We start from the raw sequence: 18,763 nt of genomic DNA, 5'->3' as shown, positions 1-18,763 counted from the left end.
TGGCCCACATCGGGGTTCCTGAGGGCCAGGGGGTCTGCCCCGCTCACTGCCGGATTGGCCTGCAGCGGGTGTCCTGAGGGCCAGGGGGACGGCCCCGCTCACTGCCGGCCTGGCCTGCCAGCGTGGTTCGTGAGGGCCAGGGTGGCTGCCCCGCTCACTGCCGGATAGGCCTGCAGCGGGGGTCCTGAGGGTCAGGCGGACTGCCCCACTCACTGTCGGCCTGGTCTGCCAGAGGCGGTCCTGAGGGCCAGTGCGGCTGCCCCCCTCACTGCCGGCCAGGCCTGCAGCGGGGTTCCTTAGGGCCAGGGGGGCTGCCTCGCTCACTGCCGGCCTGGCCAGCAGCAGGTGTCCTGAGGGCCGGGGAGCTGCCCGCTCACTGCCGGGCTGGCCTCCCTGCGGGGGTCCTGACGGACAGCGGGGCTGCCCCGCTCACTGCCGGCTTGGTCTGCCAGCGGGGGTCCTGAGGACCAGTGGGGCTGCCCCGCTCACTGCCGGCCACTCCTGACAGCGGGGGTCCTGAGGGCCAGTGGGGCTGCCCCACTCACTGCCGGCCTCGCCTGCCAGTGGGGTTCCTGAGGGCTAGGGGGGATGCCCGGCTCACAGCCGGTCTGGCCGGCAGTAGGGGTCCTCAGGGCCAGGGGCTTGCCCCACTCACTGCCGGCGTGGCCTGCCAGCGGGGGTACTGAGGGACAGTGTGGCTGCCCCGCTCACTGCCGACCTGGCCTGCAGCGGGGGTCCTGAGGGCCAGGGGGGCAGCCCTGCTAACTGCTGGCCTGGCCTGCCAGATGGGGTCCCGAGGACCAGTGGGGCTGTCCCGCTCACTGCCGGCCTGGCCTGCAGCGGGGGTCCTGAGGGCCAGGGTGGCTGCCCCGCTCACTGCAGGCCTGGCCTGCAGCGGGGTTCCTGAGGGCCAGGGGGGCTGCCCCGCTCACTGCCGGATTGTCCTGCAGAAGGGGTCCTGAGTGCCAGGGGGGCTGCCCCGCTCACTGCCGACCTGGCCTGCCAGCGGAGGCCCTGAGGGCCAGTGGGGCTGCCCCGCTCACTGACAGCCTGGCCTGCCACCGGGGGTCCTGAGGGCCAGGGGGGCTACCCCGCTCACTGCCGGCCTGGCCTGCAGCGGGGTTCCTGAGGCCCAGGGGGGCTGCCTCGCTCACTGCCGGATTGGCCTGCAGCAGGGGTCCTGAGGGCCAGGGGGGCTGCCCCGCTCACTGCCGGCATGGCCTGCCAGCGGGGGTCCTGAGGGCCAGGGGGGCTGCCCCGCTCACTGGCGGCCTGGCCTGCCAGCGGGGGCCCTGATGGCCAGTGGGGCTGCCCCGCTCACTGCCGGCCTGGCCTGCCACCGGGGGTCCTGAGGGCCAGGGGGCTGCCCCGCTTACTGCCGGATTGGCCTGCAGCAAGGGTCCTGAGGGTCAGGGGGGCTGCCCCGCTCATTGCCGGCCTGGCCTGCCAGCTGGGGTCCTGAGGGTCAGCGAGGCTGCCCCACTCACTGTCGGCCTGGCCCGCAGCGGGGGTCCTGACGGCCAGCGGGGCTGTCCCGCTCAATGCCGCCCTGGCCTACCAGCGGGTGTCCTGAGGGCCAGTGGGTCTTCCCCGCTCACTGCCGGCATATCCTGCCAGTGGGGTTCCTGTGGGCCAGGGGGAATGCCCGGCTCACTGCCGGCCTGGCCTTCAGCGGGGGTCCTGATAGCCGGGGGGCTGCCCCGCTCACTGCTGGTATGGCCTGCCAGCGGGGTTCCTGAGGGCCAGGGGGGCTGCCCGGCTCACTGCCGGCCTGGCCTGCCAGCGGGGGTCCTGAGGGCCAGGGGGCTGCCCCGCTCACTGCCGGACTGGCCGGTAGCGGGGGTCCTGAGCGCCAGGGGGGCTGCCCCGCTTACTGCCGGATTGGCCTGCAGCGGGGGTCCTGAGGGCCAGGGGGGCAGCCCCGCTCACTGCTGGCCTGGCCTGCAGCGGGGTTCTTGAGGGCCAGGGGGGCTGCCACGCTCATTGCCGGCCTGGCCTGCCAGCTGGGGTCCTGAGGGCCAGCGGGGCTGCCCCACTCTTGCCGGCCTCTACGGCAGCGGGGGTCCTCAGGGCTAGGGGGGCTGCCCCGCTCACTGACGGCCTGGCCTGCCAGATGGGGTACTGAGGGCCAGCGGGGCTGCCCCGCTCACTGTCGACCTGCCCCGCAGCGGGTGTCCTGAGGGCCAGCGGGGCTGCCCCGCTCACTCTCGACTTGCCCCGCAGCGGGTGTCCGGACGGCCAGCGGGGCTGCCCCGCTCACTACCAGCTTGGCCTGCCAGCGGGGGTTCTGAGGGCCGGAGGACTGCCCCGCTCACTGCCGGCCTGGCCTGTAGCGGGGTCCTGAGTGCCAGGGGGGCTTCCCCGCTCACTGCCGGATTGGCCTGCAGCAGGGGTCCTGAGGGCCAGGGGGGCTGCCCCGCTCACTGCCGGCCTGGCCTGCCAGCGGGGGTCCTGAGGGCCAGGGGGGCTGCCCCGCTCTCTGCCGGCGTGGCCTGCTGGAGGGTGTCCTGTGGGACAGTGGGGCTGCCCCGCTCACTGCCGGCCTGGCCAGAAGCGGGGGTCCTGAGGGCCAGGGGGGCTGCCCCGCTCACTGCCAGATTGGCCTGCAGCAGGGGTCCTGAGGACCAGTGGGGCTGCCCCCCTCACTGCCGGCCTGGCCAGCAGCGGGGGTCCTGAGAGCCGGGGGACTGGCGTGCTCACTGCCAGCCTGGCATGCCAGCGGGGTTCCTAAAGGACAGTGGGGCTGCCCCGCTCACTACCGGCCTGGACAGCAGCGGGGGTCCTCAGGGCAAGAGGAGCTGCCCCGCTCACTGCCAGCCTGGACTGCAGCGGGGGTCCTGAGGGCCGGGGGGCTGCCCCGCTCACTGCCGGCCTCGCCTGCCAGCGGGGGTCCTGAGGGCCAGTGGGGCTGCCCAGCTCACTGCCGGCCTGGCATGCAGCGGGGGTCCTGAGGGCCAGGGGTGCTGCCACGCTCACTGCCGGGCTGGCCTGCCAGCGGGGACCCTGAGGGCCATTGGGGCTGCCCCGCTCACTGCCGGGCTGGCCTGCCACCGGGGGTCCTGAGGGCCAGGGGGGCTGCCCTGCTCACTACCGGACTCGCCTGCAGCGGGGGTCCAGAGGGCCAAGGGGGCTGCCCTGCTCACTGCCGGCCTGGAGTGCTGGAGGGTGTCCTGTGGGACAGCGGGGCTGCCCCCCTCACTGCCGGCCTGGCCTGCCAGCGGGGGTCCTGAGGGCCAGGGGGGCTGCCCTGCTCACTGCAGGACTGGCCGGCAGCGGGGGTCCTGAGGGCCAGGGGGGCTGCCCCGATCATCCCCGGCGTGGCCTGCTGGAGGGTGTCCTGTGGGACAGCGGGGCTGCCCTGCTCACTGCCGGCCTGGCCTGCCAGCGGGTCCTGAGGGCCAGGGGGGCTGCCCCGCTCACTGCCTGCCTGGCCTGCAGCGCGGGTCCTGAGGGCCAGGGGGGCAGCCCCGCTCACTGCCGGGCTGGCTGCCAGCGGGAGCCCTGAGGGCCAGTGGGGCTGACTCGTTCACTGCCGGCCAGGCCTGCCACCGGGGGTCCTGAGGGCCAGGGGTGCTGCCCCGCTCACTGCCGGCCTACCCTGCAGCGGGGGTCCTGAGGGCCATGGGGGCTGCCCCGCTCACTGCCGGCGTGGCCTGCTGGAGGTTGTCCTGTGGGACAGCAGGGCTGCCACGCTGACTGCCGGCCTGGCCTGCCTGCGGGTGTCCTGAGGGCCAGGGGCGCTGCCCCGCTGACTGCCGGTCTGGCCTGCCAGCGGGGTCCCTGAGGTCCATTGGGGCTGCCCCGCTCACTGCTGGCCTGGCCTGCCACCGGGGGTCCTGAGGGCCAGGGGGGCTGCCCTGCTCACTGCCAGACTGGCCTGCAGCAGGGGTCCTGAGGGCCAAGGGCGCTGCCCCGCTAACTACCGGCATTGCCTGCTGGAGGGTGTCCTGTGGGACAGCGGTCCTGCCCCGCTCACGGCCGGCCTGGCCTGCAGCGTGTGTCCTGAGGGCCAGAGGTGCTGCCCCGCTCACTGCCGGCCTGGCCAGCAGCGGGGTTCCTGAGGGCCGGGGGGCTTCCCCGCTCACTGCCGGCCTGGCATGCCAGCGGGGGTCCTAAAGGACAGTGGGGCTGCCCCGCTCACTGCTGGCCTGTACTGCAGCGGGGGTCCTCAGGGCAAGGGGAGCTGCCCCGCTGACGGCCGGCCTGGACTGCCAGCCGGGGTCCCGAGGGCCAGGGGGGCTGCCCCGCTCACTGCCGGCCTGGCCTGCAGCGGGGGTCCTGAGGGCCAGGGGGGCTGCCCCACTCACTGCCGGATTGGCCTGCAGCAGGGGTCCTGAGGGCCAAGGGGGCTGCCCCGCTCACTGCCAGCGTGGCCTGCTGGAGGGTGTCCTGTGGGACAGCGGGGCTGCCCCGCTCACTGCCGACCTGGCCTGCAGCGGGGGTCCTGAGGGCCAGGGGGGCTGCCCCGCTCACTGCCAGATTGGCCTGCAGCAGGGGTCCTGAGGGCCGGGGGGCTGCCCCGCTCACTGCCGGCCTGGCCTGCTGGCGGTGGTCCTGAGGGCCAGGGGGGCTGCCCCGCTCACTGCCGGCCTGGCCTGCAGCGGGGGTCCTGAGGGCCAGGGGGGCTGCCGCGCTCACTGCCGGCCTGGACTGCAGCGGGGGTCCTGAGGGCCGGGGGGCTGCCCCGCTCACTGCCGGCCTGGCCTGCCAGCGGGGGTCCTGAGGGCCAGGGGGGCTGCCCCGCTCACATCCGGCCTGGCCTGCAGCGGGGGTCCTGAGGGCCAGGGGGGCTGCCCCGCTCACTGCGGGATTGGCCTGCAGCAGAGGTCCTGAGGGCCAAGGGGGCTGCCCCGCTCACTGCCGGCGTGGCCTTCTGTAGGGTGTCCTCAGGGCAAGGGGAGCTGCCCCGCTCACTGCCGGCCTGGCCTGCAGTGGGGGTCCTGAGGGCCGTGGGGCTGCCCCGCTGACTGCCAGATTGGCCTGCAGCAGGGGTCCTGAGGACCAGTGGGGCTGCCCCGCTCACTGCCGGCCTGGCCAGCAGCGGGTGTCCTGAGAGCCGGGGGCTGCCCCACTCACTGGTGGCCTGGCATGCCAGCGGGGGTCCTAAAGGACAGTGGGGCTGCCCCGCTCACTGCCGGCCTGGACTGCAGAGGGGGACCTGAGGGCCAGGGGGGCTGACCCCCTCTCTGCCGGCGTGGCCTGCTGGAGGGTGTCCTGTGGGACAGCGGGGCTGCCCCGCTCACTGCCGGCCTGGCCTGCCAGCGGGGTCCTGAGAGCCAGCGGGGCTGCCCCACTCATGCCGGCCTGGACGCCAGCGGGTGTCCTCAGGGCTAGGGGGGCTGCCCCGCTCACTGCCGGCCTGGCTTGCCAGATGGGGTCCTGAGGGCCAGCGGGTCTGCCCCGCTCACTGTCGACCTGGCCCGCGGCGGGTGTCCTGACGGCCAGAGGGGCTGCCCTGCTCACTGCCGGCCTGGCCTGCCAGCGGGAGTCCTGAAGGCCGGGGGCTGCCCCGCTCACGGCCCGCCTAGCCAGCAGCGGGAGTCCTGAGGGCCGGGTGACTGCCCCGCTCACTGCTGGCCTGGCCTGCCAGCTTGGGTCCTTAGGGGCAGGGGGGCTGCCCCGCTCACTGCCGTCCTGGCCTGCCAGCGGGGTCCCTGAGGGCCAGTGGGGCTGCCCCGCTCACTGCCGGCCTGTCCTGCCACCGGGGGTCCTAAGGGCCAGGGGGGCTGCCCTGCTCACTGCCGGACTGGCCTGCATCGGGGGTCCTGAGGGCCAAGGTGGCTGCCCCGCTCACTGCCGGCGTGGCCTGCCACAGGGTGTCCTGTGGGACAGCGGGGCTGCCCCGCTCACTACTGGCCTGGCCTGCTGTGGGGGTCCTCAGGGCCAGGGGGCTGCCCCGCTCACTGCCGTCCTAGCCTGCCAGATGGGATCCTGAGGGCCAGCGGGGCTGCCCCGCTCACTGCCTGCCTGGCCTGCAGCGGGGCTCCTGAAGGCCAGGGGGGCTGCCCCGCTCACTGCCGTCCTGGCCAGCAGCAGGTGTGCTGAGGGCCGGGGGGCTGCCCCGCTCACTGCCGGCCTGGCCTGCCAGCGGGGGTCCTTAGGGACAGCGGGGCTGCCCCGCTCACTGCCGTCCTGGCCTGCCAGTGGGGTCTCTGAGGGCCAGTGGGGCTACCCCGCTCACTGCCGGCCTGTCCTGCCACCGGGGGTCCTGAGGGCCAGGGGGGCTGCCCTGCTCACTGCCGGACTGACCTGCATCAGAGGTCCTGAGGGCCAAGGTGGCTGCCCCGCTCTCTGCCGGCTTGGCCTGCCAGAGGGTGTCCTGTGGGACAGCGGGGCTGCCCCGCTCTGTACCGGCCCGGCCAGCAGCAGGTGTCCTGAGGGCCGGGGGGCTGCCCCGCTCACTGCCGGCCTGCCCTGCCTGCGGGGGTCCTCAGGGACAGCGGGGCTACCCCGCTCACTGCCGGCCTGGTATGCCAGCGGCGGTCCTGAGGGCCAGTGGGTCTGCCGCGATCACTGCTGGCCTAGCCTGCCAGTGGTGTTCCTGAGGGCCAGGGGCGATGCCCGGCTCACTGCCGGTCTGGCCGGCAGCAGGGGTCCGGAGAGCCAGGGGGCTGCCCCACACACTGCCGGGGTGGCCGGCCAGCGGGGGTACTGACGGACAGTGGGGCTTCCCCGCTCACTGCCGACCTGTCCTGCAGCGAGGGTCCTGAGGGCCAGGGGGGCTGCCCCACTCACTGCCGGATTGGCATGCAGCGGGGGTCCTGAGGGCCAGGGGGGCAGCCCCGATCACTGCCGGCCTGGCCTTCAGCGGGGGTCCTGAGGGCCAGGGGGGCTGCCCCGCTCACTGCCGGCCTGGCCAGCAGCAGGTGTCCTGAGGGCCGGGGGGCTGCCCGCTCACTGCCGGCCTGGCCTCCCTGCGGGGGTCCTGAGGGACAGCGGGGCTGCCCCGCTCACTGCCGGCCTGGACTGCCAGTGGGGGTCCTGAGGACCAGTGGGGCTGCCTCGCTCACTGCCGGCCTGGCCAGCAGCGGGGTTCCTGAGGGACGGGGGGCTGCCCCGCTCACTGCCGGCCTGGCATGCCAGTGGGGGTCCTGAGGGACAGCGGGGCCTCCACGCTCACTGCCGGCCTGGCCTGCCAGCAGGGGTCCTGAGGGACAGTGGGGCTGACCCGCTCACTGCCGGCCTCGCCTGCCAGTGGGGTTCCTTAGGGCCAGGGGGGATGCCCGGCTCACTGCCGGTCTGGCCGGCAGCAGGGGTCCTGAGGACCAGGGGGCTGCCCCACTCACTGCCGGCGTGGCCTGCCAGCGGGGGTACTGTGGGACAGTGGGGCTGCCCCGCTCACTGCCAACCTGGCCTGCAGCGGGGGTCCTGAGGGCCAGGGGGGCAGCCCTGCTAACTGCTGGCCTGGCCTGCCAGATGGGGTCCTGAGGGCCAGGGGGAATGCCCGGCTCACTGCCGGCCTGGCCTGCAGAGGGGGTCCTGAGGGCCAGGGGGAATGCCCGGCTCACTGCCGGCCTGGCCTGCAGCGGGGGTCCTGAGGGCCGGGGGGCTGCCCCGCTCACTGCCGGCATGGCCTGCCAGAGGGGTTCCCGAGGGCCAGGGGGGCTGCCCCGCTCACTGCCGGCCTGGCCTGCCAGTGGGGTTCCTGAGGGCCAGGGGGGATTCCCGGCTCACTGCCGGCCTGGCCAGCAGCGGGGGTCCTGAGGGCCAGGGAGGCTACCCCACTCACTGCCGGCCTGGCCAGCCAGATGAGTTCCTGAGGGCCAGTGGGGCTGCCCTGCTCACTGCCGTCCTGGCCTGCCAGCGGGGTTCCTGAGGGCCAGCGGGGTTGCCCCGTTCACTGCTGGTCTGGGCAGCAGCTGTGGTCCTGAGGGCCACGGGGGCTGCCCCGCTCACTGCCGGCCTGGCCTGCAGCGGGGGTCCTGAGGCCCACAGGGGCTGCCCCGCTCACTGCCGGCCTGGCCGACAGCGGGGGTCCTGAGGGCCACGGGGGCTACCTCGCTCACTGCCGGCCTGGCCTGCAGCGGGGTTCCTGAGGGCCAGGGGGGCTGCCCCGCTCACTGCCGGCCTGGCCTGCCAGCGGGGGTCCTGAGGTCCAGGGGGGCTGCCCCGCTCTCTGCCGGCGTGGCCTGCTGGAGGGTGTCCTGTGGAACAGCGGGGCTGCCCCGCTCACTGCCGGCCTGGCCTGAAGCGGAGGTCCTGAGGGTCAGGGGGGCTGCCCCGCTCACTGCCAGATTGGCCTGCAGCAGGGGTCCTGAGGACCAGTGGGGCTGCCCCCCTCACTGCCGGCCTGGCCAGCAGCGGGGGTCCTGAGGGCCGGGGGGCTGGCCCGCTCACTGCCGGCCTGGCATGCCAGCGGGGGTCCTAAAGTACAGTGGGGCTGCCCCGCTCACTGCCGGCCTGGACAGCAGCGGGGGTCCTCAGGGCAAGGGGAGCTGCCCCGCTCACTGCCGGCCTGGACTGCAGCGGGGGTCCTGAGGGCCGGGGGGCTGCCCCGCTCACTGCCGGCCTGGCCTGCCAGCGGGGGTCCTGAGGGCCAGTGGGGCTGCCCCGCTCACTGCCGGCCTGGCATGCAGCGGGGGTCCTGAGGGCCAGGGGGGCTGCCCCGCTCACTGCCGGCGTTGCGTGCTGGAGGGTGTCCTGTGGGACAGCGGGGCTGCCCCCCTCACTGCCGGCCTGGCCTGCAAGCGGGGGTCCTGAGGGCCAGGGGAGCTGCCCCGCTCACTGCTGGCCTGGCCTGAAAGCGGGGGTCCTGAGGGCCTGGGGGGCTGCCCCGCTCACTGCCAGCCTGGCCTGCAGCACAGGTCCTGAGGGCCAGGGGGTCTGCCCCGCTCCCAGGAGGGCTGGCCTGCCACCGGGAGCCCTGAGGGCCAGTGGGGCTGCCCCGTTCACTGCCGACCCGGCCTGCCACCTAGGGTCCTCAGGGCCAGGGGGGCTGCCCCGCTCACTGCCGGCCTGGCCTGCAGTGGGGGTCCAGAGGGCCGGGCGGCTGCCCGGCTCACTGCCGGCCTGGCCAGCAGCGGGGTTCCTGAGGACCAGGGGGGCTGCCCTGCTCACTGCCAGACTGGCCTGCAGCGGGGGTCCTGAGGGCCAAGGGGGCTGCCCCGCTCACTGCCGGCGTGGCCTGCTGGAGGGTGTCCTGTGGGACACTGGGGCTGCCTCCTCACTGCCGGCCTGGCCTGCAGCGGGGGTCCTGAGGGCCAGGGGGGCTGCCCCGCTCACTGCCAGATTGGCCTGCAGCGGGGGTCCTGAGGACCAGTGGGGCTGCCCCGCTCACTGCTGTCCTGGCCAGCAGCGGGGGTCCTGAGGGCCGGGGGGCTGCCCCGCTCACTGCCGGCCTGGCATGCCAGCGGGGGTCCTAAAGGACAGTGGGGCTGCCCTGCTCACTGCCGGCCTGGACTGCAGCGGGGGTCCTGAGGGCCAGGGGGGCTGCCCCGCTCACTGCCGACCTGGCCTGCAGCGGGCGTCCTGAGGGCCAGGGGGGCTGCCCCGCTCACTGCCGGCCTGGCCAGCCAGCGGGGGCCCTGAGGGCCACTGGGGCTGCCCCGCTGACTGCCGGCCTGGCCTGCCACCGGGGGTCCTGAGGGCCAGGGGGGCTGCCCTGCTCACTGCCGGACTGGCCTGCAGCGGGAGTCCTGAGGGCCAAGGGGGCTGCCCCACTCACTGCCGGCCTGGACTGCTGGAGGGTGTCCTGTGGGACAGTGGGGCTGCCCCGCTCACTGCCGGCCTGTCCTGCAGCGGGTGTCCTGAAGGCCAGGAGGGCTGCCCCGCTCACTGCCAGATTGGCCTGCAGCAGGTGTCCTGAGGACCAGTGGGGCTGCCCCGCTCACTGCCGGCCTGGCCAGCAGCGGGGGTCCTGAGGGCCGGGGGGCTGCCCCGCTCACTGCCTGAATGGACTGCAGCGGGGTCCTGAGGACCGGGGGGCTGCCCCGCGCACTGCCGGCCTGGCCTGCCAGCGGGGGTCCTGAGGGCCACGGGGGCTGCCCCGCTCACTGCCGGCGTGGCCTGCAGCGGGGGTCCTGAGTGCCAGGGTGGCTGCCCCACTCACTGCCGGATTGGCCTGCAGCAGGGGTCCTGAGGGCCAGGGGGCTGCCCCGGTCATTGCCGGCCTGGCCTGCCAGCGGGGGCCCTGAGGGCCATTGGGGCTACCCCGCTCACTGCCGGCCTAGCCTGCCACCGGGGGTCCTGAGGGCCAGGGGGTCTGCCCTGCTCACTGCCAGACTCGCCTGCAGCGGGGGTCCTGAGGGCCAGGGGGGCTGCCCCGGTCACTGCCGGCGTGGCCTGCTGGAGGGTGTCCTGTGGGACAGCGGGGCTGCTCCGCCCACTGCCGGCCTGGCCTGCCAGCGGGTCCTGAGGGCCAGGGGGGCTGCCCCGCTCACTGCCGGCCTGGCCTGCAGCGCGCGTCCTGAGGGCCAGGGGGGCTGCCCCGCTCATTGCCGGCCGGGCTTGCCAGCGGGGGCCCTGAGGGCCATTGGGGCTGCACCGCTCACTGCCGGCCTGGCCTGCCACCGGGGGTCCTGAGGGCCAGGGGGGCTGCCCTGCTCACTGCCGGACTGGCCTGCACCGGGGGTCCTGAGGGCCAGGGGGGCTGCCCTGTTCACTGCCGGACTGGCCTGCAGCGGAAGTCCTCAGGGCCAAGGGGGCTGTCCCGCTCACTGCCGGCCTGGACTGCTGGAGGGTGTCCTGTGGGACAGCGGGGCTGCCCTGCTCACTGCCGGCCTGTCCTGCAGCGGGTGTCCTGAAGGCCAGGGGGGCTGCCCTGCTCACTGCCAGATTGACCTGCAGCAGGGGTCCTGAGGACCAGTGGGGCTGCCCCGCTCACTGCCGGCCTGGCCAGCAGCGGGGGTCCTGAGGGCTGGGGGGCTGCCCCGCTCACTGCCGGAATGGACTGCAGAGGGGTACCTGAGGGCCAAGGGGGCTGCCCCCCTCACTGCCGGCGTGGCCTGCTGGAGGGTGTCCTGTGGGACAGCGGGGCTACCCCGCTCACTGCCGGCCTGGCCTGCCAGCGGGGTTCCTGAGGGCCAGGAGGGCTGCCCCGCTCACTGCCGGCCTGGCCTACAGTGGGGGTCCTGAGGGACAGGGGGGCTGCCCCGCTCACTGCCGTCCTGGCCTGCCAGCGGGGGCCCTGAGGGCCACTGGGGCTGCCCCGCTCACTGCCGGCCTGGCCTGCCAGCGGGAGCCCTGAGGGCCACTGGGGCTGCCCCGCTCACTGCCGGCCTGACCTGCCACCGGGTGTCCTGAGGGCCAGGGGGGCTGCCCTGCTCACTGCCGGACTGGCCTGCAGCGGGGGTCTTGAGGGCCAAGGGGGCTGCCCCGCTCACTGCTGGCGTGGCCTGCTGGAGGGTGTCCTCTGGTACAGCGGGGCTGCCCCGCTCACTGCCGGCCTGGCCTGCAGCGGGGGTCCTGAGGGCCAGGTTGGCTGCCCCGCTCACTGCCGGCCTGGCCTGCAGCGGGGGTCTTGAGGGCCAGGGGGGCTGCCCCACTCATTGCCGGCCTGGCCTGCCAGCTGGGTCCTGAGAGCCAGCGGGGCTGCCCCACTCATGCCGGTCTGGACGCCAGCGGGTGTCCTCAGGGCTAGGGGGGCTGCGCCGCTCACTGCCGGCCTGGCTTGCCAGATGGGGTCCTGAGGGCCAGCGGGTCTGCCCCGCTCACTGTCGACCTGGCCCGCAGCGGGTGTCCTGACGGCCAGAGGGGCTGCCCTGCTCACTGCCGGCCTGTCCTGCCAGCGGGGGTCCGGAAGGCCGGGGGCTGCCCCGCTCACTGCCCGCCTGGCCAGCAGCGGGAGTCCTGAGGGCCGGGTGACTGCCCCGCTCACTGCTGGCCTGGCCTGCCAGCTTGGGTCCTTAGGGGCAGGGGGGCTGCCCCGCTCACTGCCGTCCTGGCCTGCCAGCGGGGTCCCTGAGGGCCAGTGGGGCTGCCCCGCTCACTGCCGGCGTGGCCTGCCAGAGGGTGTCCTGTCGGACAGCGGGGCTGCCCCGCTCAGTACCGGCCTGGCCTGCTGTGGGGGTCCTCAGGGCCAGGGGGCTGCCCCGCTCACTGCCGTCCTAGCCTGCCAGATGGGATCCTGAGGGCCAGCGGGGCTGCCACGCTCACTGCCTGCCTGGCCTGTAGCGGAGCTCCTGAAGGCCAGGGGGGCTGCCCCGCTCACTGCCGGCCTGGCCAGCAGCAGGTGTCCTGAGGGCCGGGGGGCTGCCCCGCTCACTGCCGTACTGGCCTGCCAGCGGGGGTCCTGAGGGACAGCGGGTCTGCCCCGCTCACTGCCGGCCTGGCCTGCCAGCGGGGGTCCTGAGGATCAGTGGGGCTGCCCCGCTCACTGCCCGCCTGGCCAGTAGTGGGGGTCCTGAAGGCCGGGGGGCTGCCCCGCTCACTGCCGGCCTGGCCTGCCAACGGGGGTCCTGAGGGACAGCGGGGCTACCCCGCTCACTGCCGGCCTGGCATGCCAGCGGCGGTCCTGAGGGCCAGTGGGTCTGTCCCGATCACTGCCGGCCTAGCCTGCCAGTGGTGTTCCTGAGGGCCAGGGGCGATGCCCGGCTCACTGCCGGTCTGGCCGGCAGCAGGGGTCTGGAGAGCCAGGGGGCTGCCCCACACACTGCCGGGGTGGCCGGCCAGCGGGGGTACTGTGGGACAGTGTGGCTGCCCCGCTCACTGCCGACCTGTCCTGCAGCGAGGGTCCTGAGGGCCAGGGGGGCTGCCCCACTCACTGCCGGATTGGCATGCAGCGGGGGTCCTGAGGGCCAGGGGGGCTGCCCCGTTCACTGCCGGCCTGGCCTGCCACCGGGGGTCCTGAGGACCAAGGGGGTTGCCCCGCTCACTGCCGGCGTGGCCTGCCAGAGGGTGTCCTGTGGGACAGCGGGGCTGCCCCGCTCACTGCCGGCCTGGCCTGCAGTGGGGGTCCTCAGGGCCAGGGGGCTGCCCCGCTCACTGCCGGTCTGGCCTGCCAGATGGGGTCCTGAGGGCCAGCGGGGCTGCCCCGCTCACTGCCGTTCTGGCCTGCCAGCGGGGTCTCTGAGGGCCAGTGGGGCTACCCCGCTCACTGCCGGCCTCTCCTGCCACCGGGGGTCCTGAGGGCCAGGGGGGCTGCCCTGCTCACTGCCGGACTGGCCTGCATTGGGGGTCCTGAGGGCCAAAGTGGCTGCCCCGCTCACTGCCGGCGTGGCCTGCCAGAGGGTGACCTGTGGGACAGTGGGGCTGCCCCGCTCACTGCCGGCCTGGCCTGCAGTGGGGGTCCTCAGGGCCAGGGGGCTGCCCCGCTCACTGCCGGCCTGGCCTGCCAGATGGGGTCCTGAGGGCCAGCGGGGCTGCCCCGATCACTGCCGTCCTGGCCTTCAGCGGGGGTCCTGAGGGCCAGGGGGCTGCCCCGCTCACTGCCGGCCTGGCCAGCAGCAGGTGTCCTGAGGGCCGGGGGGCTGCCCGCTCACTGCCGGCCTGTCCTCCCTGCGGGGGTCCTGAGGGACAGCGGGGCTGCCCCGCTCACTGCCGGCCTGGACTGCCAGCGGGGGTCCTGAGGACCAGTGGGGCTGCCTCGCTCACTGCCGGCCTGGCCAGCAGCGGGGTTGCTGAGGGCCGGGGGGCTGCCCCGCTCACTGCCGGCCTGGCCTGCCAGCAGGGGTCCTGAGGGCCAGTGGGGCTGCCCCGCTCACTGCCGGCCTCGCCTGCCAGTGGGGTTCCTGAGGGCCAGGGGGGATGCCCGGCTCACTGCCGGTCTGGCCGGCAGCAGGGGTCCTGAGGACCAGGGGGCTGCCTCACTCACTGCCGGCGTGGCCTGCCAGCGGGGGTAGTGAGGGACAGTGGGGCTGCCCCGCTCACTGCCAACCTGGCCTGCAGCGGGGGTCCTGAGGGCCAGGGGGGCAGCCCTGCTAACTGCTGGCCTGGCCTACCAGATGGGGTCCTGAGGGCCAGGGGGAATGCCCGGCTCACTGCCGGCCTGGCCTGCAGCGGGGGTCCTGAGGGCCGGGGGGCTGCCCCGCTCACTGCCGGCATGGCCTGCCAGCGGGGGTCCTGAGGGCCAGGAGGGCTGCCCCGCTCACTGCCGGCCTGGCCTGCCAGTGGGGTTCCTGAGGGCCAGGGGGGATTCCCGGCTCACTGCCGGCCTGGCCAGCAGCGGGGGTCCTGAGGGCCAGGGAGGCTACCCCACTCACTGCCGGCCTGGCCAGCCAGATGAGTTCCTGAGGGCCAGTGGGGCTGCCCCGCTCACTACCGGCCTGGCCTTCAGCAGGGGTCCTGAGGGCCAGGGGGGCTGCCCCGCTCACTGCCGGACTGGCGTGCTGCGGGGGTCCTGAGGGCCATTGGGGTGCCCCGCTCACTATCGGCCTGGCCTGCCAGCCGGGGTCCTGTGGGCCAGAGGGGCTGCCCCGCTCACTGCCAGACTGGCGTGCAGCGGGGGTCCTGAGGGCCAGCGGGGCTGCCCCACTCATGCCGGACTGGCCTGCCAGCGGGGGTCCTCAGGGCCAGGGGGGCTGCCCCGCTCACGGCCGGCCTGGTTCGCAGCGGGGGTCCTGACGGCCAGCGGGGCTGCCCCGCTCACTGCTGGCCTGGCCCACAGCGGGGTTCCTGAGGGCCAGGGGGGCTGCCCCGCTCACTGCCGGATTGGCCTGCAGCGGTTGTCCTGAGGGCCAGGGGGACTGCCCCGCTCACTGCCGGCCTGGCCTGCCAGCGGGGTTCCTGAGGGCCAGGTTGGCTGCCCCGCTCACTGCCGGATTGGCCTGCAGCGGGGGTCCTCAGGGTCAGGCGGGTTGCCCCACTCACTGCTGACCTGGTCTGCCAGCGGCGGTCCTGAGGGCCAGTGCGGCTGCCCCGCTCACTGCCGGCCTGGCCCGCAGCGGGGGTCCTGACGGCCAGCGGGGCTGCCCCGCTCACTGCCGGTCTGGCCTGCAGCGGGGTTCCTGAGGGCCAGGGGGGCTGCCCCGCTCACTGCCGGATTGGCCTGCAGCGGGTGTCCTGAGGGCCAGGGGGACTGCCCCGCTCGCTGCCGGCCTGGCCTGCCAGCGGGGATCCTGAGGGCCAGGGTGGCTGCCCTGCTTACTGCTGGATTGGCCTGCAGTGGGGGTCCTGAGGGTCAAGCGGGCTGCCCCACTCACTGCCGGCCTGGCCTGCCAGCGGCGGTCCTGAGGGCCAGTGCAGCTGCCCCGCTCACTGCCGGCCTGGCCTGCCAGCGGGGGTCCTGAGGGCCAGCGGGGCTGCCCCGTTCACTGCCGGCCTGGGCAGCAGCTGGGGTCCTGAGGGCCAGGGGGGCTGCCCCGCTCACTGCCGGCCTGGCCTGCAGCGGGGCTCCTGAGTGCCACGGGGGCTGCCCCGCTCACTGCCGGCCTGGCCTGCAGCGGGGGTCCTGAGGGCCAGGGGGCTGCCCCGCTCACTGCCGGCGTGGCGTGTCAGCGGGTGTCCTGAGGGACAGCGGGGCTGCCCTGCCCACTGCCGGCCTGTCCTGCAGCGGGGGTCCTGAGGGCCAGGGGGGCTGCCCCGCTCACTGCCGGCCTGGCCTGCCAGCGGGGGTCCTGAGGGCCAGCGGGGCTGCCCCGTTCACTGCCGGCGTGGGCAGCAGCTGGGGTCCTGAGGGCCAGGGGGGCTGCCCCGCTCACTGCCGGCCTGGCCTGCAGCGGGGGTCCTGAGGGCCACGGGGGCTGCCCCGCTCACTGCCGGCCTGGCCTGCAGCGGGCTTCCTGGGGGCCAGGGGGCTGCCCCGCTCACTGCCGGCGTTGCGTGTCAGCGGGTGTCCTGAGGGACAGCGGGGCTGCCCCGCCCACTGCCGGCCTGGCCTGCAGCGGAGGTCCTGAGGGCCAGGGGGGCTGCCCCGCTCACTGCCGGCGTGGCCTGCCAGCGTGGGTCCTGAGGGCCAGCGGGGCTGCATCGCTCACTGCCGGCCTGGCCCGCAGCTGGGGTCCTGAGGGCCACCGGGACTGCCCCGCTCACTGCCGGCCTGGCATGCCAGCAGGGGTCCTGAGGGCCAGTGGGTCTGCCCCGATCACTGCCGGCCTAGCCTGCCAGTGGTGTTCCTGAGGGCCAGGGGCGATGCCCGGCTCACTGCCGGTCTGGCCGGCAGCAGGGGTCCGGAGAGCCAGGGGGCTGCCCCACTCACTGCCGGGGTGGCCAGCCAGCGGGGGTACTGAAGGACAGTGGGGCTGCCCCGCTCACTGCCGACCTGGCCTGCAGCGGGGGTCCTGAGGGCCAGGGGGGCTGCCCCGCTCACTGCCGGATTGGCATGCAGCGGAGGTCCTGAGGGCCAGGGGGGCTGCCCCGTTCACTGCCGGCCTGGCCTGCCACCGGGGGTCCTGAGGGCCAGGGGGGCTGCCCTGCTCACTGCCGGACTGGCCTGCAGCGGGGGTCCTGAGGGCCATGGGTGCTGCCCCGCTCACTGCCGGCGTGGCCTGCCAGAGGGTGTCCTGTGGGACAGCGGGGCTGCCCCGCTCACTGCCGGCCTGGCCTGCAGTGGGGGTCCTCAGGGCCAGGGGGCTGCCCCGCTCACTGCCGGCCTGGCCTGCCAGATGGGGTCCTGAGGGCCAGCGGGACTGCCCCGCTCACTGCCGGCCTGGCCTGCAGCGGGGGTCCTGAGGGCCAGGGGGGCTGCCCCGCTCACTGCCGGCCTGGCCAGCAGCAGGTGTCCTGAGGGCCGGGGGGCTGCCCGCTCACTGCCGGCCTGGCCTCCCTGCGGGGGTCCTGAGGGACAGCGGGGCTGCCCCGCTCACTGCCGGCCTGGACTGCCAGCGGGGGTCCTGAGGACCAGTGGGGTGCCTCGCTCACTGCCGGCCTGGCCAGCAGCGGGGTTCCTGAGGGCCGGGGGGCTGCCCCGCTCACTGCCGGCCTGGCATGCCAGTGGGGGTCCTGAGGGACAGCGGGGCTGCCCCGCTCACTGCCGGCCTGGTCTGCCAGCGGGGGTCCTGAGGGACAGTGGGGCTGCCCCACTCACTGCCGGCCTCGCCTGCCAGTGGGGTTCCTGAGGGCCAGGGTGATGCCCGGCTCCCTGCCGGTCTGGCCGGCCGCAGGGGTCCTGAGGACCAGGGGGCTGCCTCACTCACTGCCGGCGTGGCCTGCCAGCGGGGGTACTGAGGGACAGTGGGGCTGCCCCGCTCACTGCCGACCTGGCCTGCAGTGGGGGTCCTGAGGGCCAGGGGGGCTGCCCCGCTCACTGCCGGGTTGTCCTGCAGAAGGGGTCCTGAGGGCCAAGGGGGCTGCCCCGCTCACTGCCGACCTGGCCTGCCAGCGGAGGTCCTGAAGGCCAGTGGGGCTGCCCCGCTCACTGCCAGCCTGGCCTGCCACCGGGGGTCCTGAGGGCCAGGAGGGCTGCCCCGCTCACTGCCGGCCTGGCCTGCAGCGGGGTGCCTGAGGCCCAGGGGGGCTGCCTCGCTCACTGCCGGATTGGCCTGCAGCAGGGGTCCTGAGGGCCAGGGGGGCTGCCCCGCTCACTGCAGGCCTGGCCTGCAGCGGGGTTCCTGAGGGCCAGGGGGGCTGCCCCGCTCACTGCCGGGTTGTCCTGCAGAAGGGGTCCTGAGGGCCAAGGGGGCTGCCCCGCTCACTGCCGACCTGGCCTGCCAGCGGAGGTCCTGAAGGCCAGTGGGGCTGCCCCGCTCACTGCCAGCCTGGCCTGCCACCGGGGGTCCTGAGGGCCAGGAGGGCTGCCCCGCTCACTGCCGGCCTGGCCTGCAGCGGGGTGCCTGAGGCCCAGGGGGGCTGCCTCGCTCACTGCCGGATTGGCCTGCAGCAGGGGTCCTGAGGGCCAGGGGGGCTGCCCCGCTCATTGCCGGCCTGGCCTGCCACCTGGGGTCCTGAGGGTCAGCGGGGCTGCCCCACTCACTGTCGGCCTGGCCCGCAGCGGGGGTCCTGAGGGACAGCGGGGCTGCCCCGCTCAATGCCGGCCTGGCCTACCAGCGGGTGTCCTGAGGGCCAGTGGGTCTGCCCCGCTCACTGCCGGCATAGCCTGCCAGTGGGGTTCCTGAGGGCCACGGGGAATGCCCGGCTCACTGCCGGCCTGGCCTTCAGCGGGGGTCCTGAGGGCCGGGGGGCTGCCCCGCTCACTGCCGGCATGGCCTGCCAGCGGGTGTCCTGAGGGCCAGGGGGGCTGCCCCGCTCACTGGCGGCCTGGCCTGCCAGCGGGGGCCCTGATGGCCAGTGTGGCTGCCCCACTCACTGCCGGCCTGGCCTGCCACTGGGGGTCCTGAGGGCCAGGAGCTGCCCCGCTCACTGCCGGATTGGCCTGCAGCAGGGGTCCTGAGGGCCAGGGGGGCTGCCCCGCTCACTGCCGGACTGGCCTGCCAGCGGGGGTCCTGACGGCCAGTGGGGCTGCCCCGCTCACTGCCGGCCTGGCCTGCCAGCTGGGGTCCTGAGGGCCAGCGGGACTGTCCCGCTCACTGCCCGCCTGGACTGCAGCTGGGGTCCTGCGGGCCACGGGGGCTGCCCCGGTCACTGCTGGCCTTGCCTGCCAGATGGGGTCCTGAGGGCCAGCGGGGCTGCCCCGCTCACTGCCGGCCTGGCCTGCAGCTGGGGTCCTGAGCGCCAGGGGAGCTGCCCCGCTCACTGCCGGACTGGCCTGCATCGGGGGTCCTGAGGGCCAGGGGGGCTGCCCTGCTCACTGCCGGCCTGGCCTGCCAGCGGGGGTCCTGAGGGACAGGTGGGCTGCCCGGCTCACTGTCCCCCTGTCCCTCATTGGGGCTGCCCCACTCACTGCCGTCCTGGCCTGCCAGCGGGGTTCCTGAGGGCCAGGGGGGCTGCCCCGCTCACTGCCGGCGTGTCCTGCCAGCGGGGGTCCTGAGGGCCAGGGGGGCTGCCCCGCTCA

This window comes from Pongo abelii, chromosome 2, assembly GCF_028885655.2.
Source record: "Pongo abelii isolate AG06213 chromosome 2, NHGRI_mPonAbe1-v2.0_pri, whole genome shotgun sequence".
NCBI classification, from domain to species: Eukaryota; Metazoa; Chordata; class Mammalia; order Primates; family Hominidae; genus Pongo; species Pongo abelii.
This window is presented reverse-complemented; position numbering follows the sequence as displayed.